The sequence below is a fragment of the Lactuca sativa genome, chromosome 1, assembly GCF_002870075.4.
Source record: "Lactuca sativa cultivar Salinas chromosome 1, Lsat_Salinas_v11, whole genome shotgun sequence".
NCBI classification, from domain to species: Eukaryota; Viridiplantae; Streptophyta; class Magnoliopsida; order Asterales; family Asteraceae; genus Lactuca; species Lactuca sativa.
Window position 1 is genome coordinate 200378613 of NC_056623.2, and position 5000 is coordinate 200383612.

General features: G+C 49.9%; 15 non-coding genes across 15 annotated transcripts; all 15 read left to right on the forward strand.

Moving 5' to 3' along the window:
- The first annotated feature begins 78 nt into the window (after positions 1-78).
- On the forward strand, positions 79-197 carry LOC128129905 (5S ribosomal RNA). The gene has a single exon (XR_008227829.1). It is a non-coding gene; the product is annotated as a 5S ribosomal RNA (ribosomal RNA).
- Positions 198-416: 219 nt separating this feature from the next.
- On the forward strand, positions 417-535 carry LOC128129585 (5S ribosomal RNA). The gene has a single exon (XR_008227506.1). It is a non-coding gene; the product is annotated as a 5S ribosomal RNA (ribosomal RNA).
- A 219-nt stretch (positions 536-754) lies between these two features.
- LOC128128973 (5S ribosomal RNA) lies at positions 755-873 on the forward strand. The gene has a single exon (XR_008226961.1). It is a non-coding gene; the product is annotated as a 5S ribosomal RNA (ribosomal RNA).
- Positions 874-1096: 223 nt separating this feature from the next.
- LOC128130315 (5S ribosomal RNA) lies at positions 1097-1215 on the forward strand. The gene has a single exon (XR_008228239.1). It is a non-coding gene; the product is annotated as a 5S ribosomal RNA (ribosomal RNA).
- A 222-nt stretch (positions 1216-1437) lies between these two features.
- On the forward strand, positions 1438-1556 carry LOC128130222 (5S ribosomal RNA). Its single transcript, XR_008228144.1, has one exon. It is a non-coding gene; the product is annotated as a 5S ribosomal RNA (ribosomal RNA).
- A 222-nt stretch (positions 1557-1778) lies between these two features.
- On the forward strand, positions 1779-1897 carry LOC128130316 (5S ribosomal RNA). Its single transcript, XR_008228240.1, has one exon. It is a non-coding gene; the product is annotated as a 5S ribosomal RNA (ribosomal RNA).
- A 220-nt stretch (positions 1898-2117) lies between these two features.
- On the forward strand, positions 2118-2236 carry LOC128129748 (5S ribosomal RNA). Its single transcript, XR_008227671.1, has one exon. It is a non-coding gene; the product is annotated as a 5S ribosomal RNA (ribosomal RNA).
- A 221-nt stretch (positions 2237-2457) lies between these two features.
- On the forward strand, positions 2458-2576 carry LOC128128976 (5S ribosomal RNA). The gene has a single exon (XR_008226962.1). It is a non-coding gene; the product is annotated as a 5S ribosomal RNA (ribosomal RNA).
- A 219-nt stretch (positions 2577-2795) lies between these two features.
- Positions 2796-2914, forward strand: LOC128130018 (5S ribosomal RNA). Its single transcript, XR_008227942.1, has one exon. It is a non-coding gene; the product is annotated as a 5S ribosomal RNA (ribosomal RNA).
- Positions 2915-3135: 221 nt separating this feature from the next.
- LOC128130820 (5S ribosomal RNA) lies at positions 3136-3254 on the forward strand. Its single transcript, XR_008228742.1, has one exon. It is a non-coding gene; the product is annotated as a 5S ribosomal RNA (ribosomal RNA).
- A 223-nt stretch (positions 3255-3477) lies between these two features.
- Positions 3478-3596, forward strand: LOC128130133 (5S ribosomal RNA). The gene has a single exon (XR_008228056.1). It is a non-coding gene; the product is annotated as a 5S ribosomal RNA (ribosomal RNA).
- A 222-nt stretch (positions 3597-3818) lies between these two features.
- LOC128128977 (5S ribosomal RNA) lies at positions 3819-3937 on the forward strand. The gene has a single exon (XR_008226964.1). It is a non-coding gene; the product is annotated as a 5S ribosomal RNA (ribosomal RNA).
- Positions 3938-4156: 219 nt separating this feature from the next.
- Positions 4157-4275, forward strand: LOC128129672 (5S ribosomal RNA). Its single transcript, XR_008227593.1, has one exon. It is a non-coding gene; the product is annotated as a 5S ribosomal RNA (ribosomal RNA).
- A 220-nt stretch (positions 4276-4495) lies between these two features.
- On the forward strand, positions 4496-4614 carry LOC128130317 (5S ribosomal RNA). Its single transcript, XR_008228241.1, has one exon. It is a non-coding gene; the product is annotated as a 5S ribosomal RNA (ribosomal RNA).
- Positions 4615-4837: 223 nt separating this feature from the next.
- LOC128130245 (5S ribosomal RNA) lies at positions 4838-4956 on the forward strand. The gene has a single exon (XR_008228167.1). It is a non-coding gene; the product is annotated as a 5S ribosomal RNA (ribosomal RNA).
- The last annotated feature ends 44 nt before the right edge of the window (positions 4957-5000 follow it).

A 5000-nucleotide genomic window follows, 5' to 3' on the forward strand; every position in this document is an offset into this window, starting at 1 on the left:
TCCCACGCCTCGCGTACGAAAGCAAACGAGGTTCTGCGTCTTGTAAGACATAAAAACAATTACCACGGATAGTATTTCGGGTGCGATCATACCAGCACTAATGCACCGGATCCCATCAGAACTCCGCAGTTAAGCGTGCTTGGGCGAGAGTAGTACTAGGATGGGTGACCTCCTGGGAAGTCCTCGTGTTGCACCCCCTTTTTCGTTGCCCGTTTGCGTTTTTTTAGGTTTTAGGTGCGTTTTTTTTTCCTTTCTTGTTATGTCGATGCTCGGGCGGCATCCGGTTCAATGTTGATCGTTTTCGTGTTTCCCTGAACGGAGCCGATCCCTCACGTGGGTCCCACGCCTCGCGTACGAAAGCAAACGAGGTTCTGCGTCTTGTAAGACATAAAAACAATTACCACGGATAGTATTTCGGGTGCGATCATACCAGCACTAACGCACCGGATCCCATCAGAACTCCGCAGTTAAGCGTGCTTGGGCGAGAGTAGTACTAGGATGGGTGACCCCCTGGGAAGTCCTCGTGTTGCACCCCCTTTTTCGTTGCCCGTTTGCGTTTTTTTAGGTTTTAGGTGCGTTTTTTTTTCCTTTCTTGTTATGTCGATGCTCGGGCGGCATCCGGTTCAATGTTGATCGTTTTCGTGTTTCCCTGAACGGAGCCGATCCCTCACGTGTGTCCCACGCCTCGCGTACGAAAGCAAACGAGGTTCTGCGTCTTGTAAGACATAAAAACAATTACCACGGATAGTATTTCGGGTGCGATCATACCAGCACTAATGCACCGGATCCCATCAGAACTCCGCAGTTAAGCGTGCTTGGGCGAGAGTAGTACTAGGATGGGTGACCCCCTGGGAAGTCCTCGTGTTGCACCCCCTTTTTCGTTGCCCGTTTGCGTTTTTTTAGGTTTTAGGTGCGTTTTTTTTTTTTTCCTTTCTTGTTATGTCGATGCTCGGGCGGCATCCGGTTCAATGTTGATCGTTTTCGTGTTTCCCTGAACGGAGCCGATCCCTAACGTGGGTCCCACGCCTCGCGTACGAAAGCAAACGAGGTTCTGCGTCTTGTAAGACATAAAAACAATTACCACGGATAGTATTTCGGGTGCGATCATACCAGCACTAATGCACCGGATCCCATCAGAACTCCGCAGTTAAGCGTGCTTGGGCGAGAGTAGTACTAGGATGGGTGACCCCCTGGGAAGTCCTCGTGTTGCTCCCCCTTTTTCGTTGCCCGTTTGCGTTTTTTTAGGTTTTAGGTGCGTTTTTTTTTTTTCCTTTCTTGTTATGTCTATGCTCGGGCGGCATCCGGTTCAATGTTGATCGTTTTCGTGTTTCCCTGAACGGAGCCGATCCCTCACGTGGGTCCCACGCCTCGCGTACGAAAGCAAACGAGGTTCTGCGTCTTGTAAGACATAAAAACAATTACCACGGATAGTATTTCGGGTGCGATCATACCAGCACTAATGCATCGGATCCCATCAGAACTCCGCAGTTAAGCGTGCTTGGGCGAGAGTAGTACTAGGATGGGTGACCTCCTGGGAAGTCCTCGTGTTGCACCCCCTTTTTCGTTGCCCGTTTGCGTTTTTTTAGGTTTTAGGTGCGTTTTTTTTTTTTCCTTTCTTGTTATGTCTATGCTCGGGCGGCATCCGGTTCAATGTTGATCGTTTTCGTGTTTCCCTGAACGGAGCCGATCCCTCACGTGGGTCCCACGCCTCGCGTACGAAAGCAAACGAGGTTCTGCGTCTTGTAAGACATAAAAACAATTACCACGGATAGTATTTCGGGTGCGATCATACCAGCACTAATGCACCGGATCCCATCAGAACTCCGCAGTTAAGCGTGCTTGGGCGAGAGTAGTACTAGGATGGGTGACCCCCTGGGAAGTCCTCGTGTTGCTCCCCCTTTTTCGTTGCCCGTTTGCGTTTTTTTAGGTTTTAGGTGCGTTTTTTTTTTCCTTTCTTGTTATGTCTATGCTCGGGCGGCATCCGGTTCAATGTTGATCGTTTTCGTGTTTCCCTGAACGGAGCCGATCCCTCACGTGGGTCCCACGCCTCGCGTACGAAAGCAAACGAGGTTCTGCGTCTTGTAAGACATAAAAACAATTACCACGGATAGTATTTCGGGTGCGATCATACCAGCACTAATGCACCGGATCCCATCAGAACTCCGCAGTTAAGCGTGCTTGGGCGAGAGTAGTACTAGGATGGGTGACCCCTTGGGAAGTCCTCGTGTTGCACCCCCTTTTTCGTTGCCCGTTTGCGTTTTTTTAGGTTTTAGGTGCGTTTTTTTTTTTCCTTTCTTGTTATGTCGATGCTCGGGCGGCATCCGGTTCAATGTTGATCGTTTTCGTGTTTCCCTGAACGGAGCCGATCCCTAACGTGGGTCCCACGCCTCGCGTACGAAAGCAAACGAGGTTCTGCGTCTTGTAAGACATAAAAACAATTACCACGGATAGTATTTCGGGTGCGATCATACCAGCACTAATGCACCGGATCCCATCAGAACTCCGCAGTTAAGCGTGCTTGGGCGAGAGTAGTACTAGGATGGGTGACCCCCTGGGAAGTCCTCGTGTTGCACCCCCTTTTTCGTTGCCCGTTTGCGTTTTTTTAGGTTTTAGGTGCGTTTTTTTTTCCTTTCTTGTTATGTCTATGCTCGGGCGGCATCCGGTTCAATGTTGATCGTTTTCGTGTTTCCCTGAACGGAGCCGATCCCTCACGTGGGTCCCACGCCTCGCGTACGAAAGCAAACGAGGTTCTGCGTCTTGTAAGACATAAAAACAATTACCACGGATAGTATTTCGGGTGCGATCATACCAGCACTAATGCACCGGATCCCATCAGAACTCCGCAGTTAAGCGTGCTTGGGCGAGAGTAGTACTAGGATGGGTGACCTCCTGGGAAGTCCTCGTGTTGCACCCCCTTTTTCGTTGCCCGTTTGCGTTTTTTTAGGTTTTAGGTGCGTTTTTTTTTTTCCTTTCTTGTTATGTCTATGCTCGGGCGGCATCCGGTTCAATGTTGATCGTTTTCGTGTTTCCCTGAACGGAGCCGATCCCTCACGTGGGTCCCACGCCTCGCGTACGAAAGCAAACGAGGTTCTGCGTCTTGTAAGACATAAAAACAATTACCACGGATAGTATTTCGGGTGCGATCATACTAGCACTAATGCACCGGATCCCATCAAAACTCCGCAGTTAAGCGTGCTTGGGCGAGAGTAGTACTAGGATGGGTGACCCCCTGGGAAGTCCTCGTGTTGCACCCCCTTTTTCGTTGCCCGTTTGCGTTTTTTTAGGTTTTAGGTGCGTTTTTTTTTTTTTCCTTTCTTGTTATGTCTATGCTCGGGCGGCATCCGGTTCAATGTTGATCGTTTTCGTGTTTCCCTGAACGGAGCCGATCCCTCACGTGGGTTCCACGCCTCGCGTACGAAAGCAAACGAGGTTCTGCGTCTTGTAAGACATAAAAACAATTACCACGGATAGTATTTCGGGTGCGATCATACCAGCACTAATGCACCGGATCCCATCAGAACTCCGCAGTTAAGCGTGCTTGGGCGAGAGTAGTACTAGGATGGGTGACCTCCTGGGAAGTCCTCGTGTTGCACCCCCTTTTTCGTTGCCCGTTTGCGTTTTTTTAGGTTTTAGGTGCGTTTTTTTTTTTTCCTTTCTTGTTATGTCTATGCTCGGGCGGCATCCGGTTCAATGTTGATCGTTTTCGTGTTTCCCTGAACGGAGCCGATCCCTCACGTGGGTCCCACGCCTCGCGTACGAAAGCAAACGAGGTTCTGCGTCTTGTAAGACATAAAAACAATTACCACGGATAGTATTTCGGGTGCGATCATACCAGCACTAATGCACCGGATCCCATCAGAACTCCGCAGTTAAGCGTGCTTGGGCGAGAGTAGTACTAGGATGGGTGACCCCCTGGGAAGTCCTCGTGTTGCACCCCCTTTTTCGTTGCCCGTTTGCGTTTTTTTAGGTTTTAGGTGCGTTTTTTTTTCCTTTCTTGTTATGTCTATGCTCGGGCGGCATCCGGTTCAATGTTGATCGTTTTCGTGTTTCCCTGAACGGAGCCGATCCCTCACGTGGGTCCCACGCCTCGCGTAAGAAAGCAAACGAGGTTCTGCGTCTTGTAAGACATAAAAACAATTACCACGGATAGTATTTCGGGTGCGATCATACCAGCACTAATGCACCGGATCCCATCAGAACTCCGCAGTTAAGCGTGCTTGGGCGAGAGTAGTACTAGGATGGGTGACCCCGTGGGAAGTCCTCGTGTTGCACCCCCTTTTTCGTTGCCCGTTTGCGTTTTTTTAGGTTTTAGGTGCGTTTTTTTTTTCCTTTCTTGTTATGTCTATGCTCGGGCGGCATCCGGTTCAATGTTGATCGTTTTCGTGTTTCCCTGAACGGAGCCGATCCCTCACGTGGGTCCCACGCCTCGCGTACGAAAGCAAACGAGGTTCTGCGTCTTGTAAGACATAAAAACAATTACCACGGATAGTATTTCGGGTGCGATCATACCAGCACTAATGCACCGGATCCCATCAGAACTCCGCAGTTAAGCGTGCTTGGGCGAGAGTAGTACTAGGATGGGTGACCCCCTGGGAAGTCCTCGTGTTGCTCCCCCTTTTTCGTTGCCCGTTTGCGTTTTTTTAGGTTTTAGGTGCGTTTTTTTTTTTTTCCTTTCTTGTTATGTCTATGCTCGGGCGGCATCCGGTTCAATGTTGATCGTTTTCGTGTTTCCCTGAACGGAGCCGATCCCTCACGTGGGTCCCACGCCTCGCGTACGAAAGCAAACGAGGTTCTGCGTCTTGTAAGACATAAAAACAATTACCACGGATAGTATTTCGGGTGCGATCATACCAGCACTAATGCACCGGATCCCATCAGAACTCCGCAGTTAAGCGTGCTTGGGCGAGAGTAGTACTAGGATGGGTGACCTCCTGGGAAGTCCTCGTGTTGCACCCCCTTTTTCGTTGCCCGTTTGCGTTTTTTTAGGTTTTAGGTGCGTT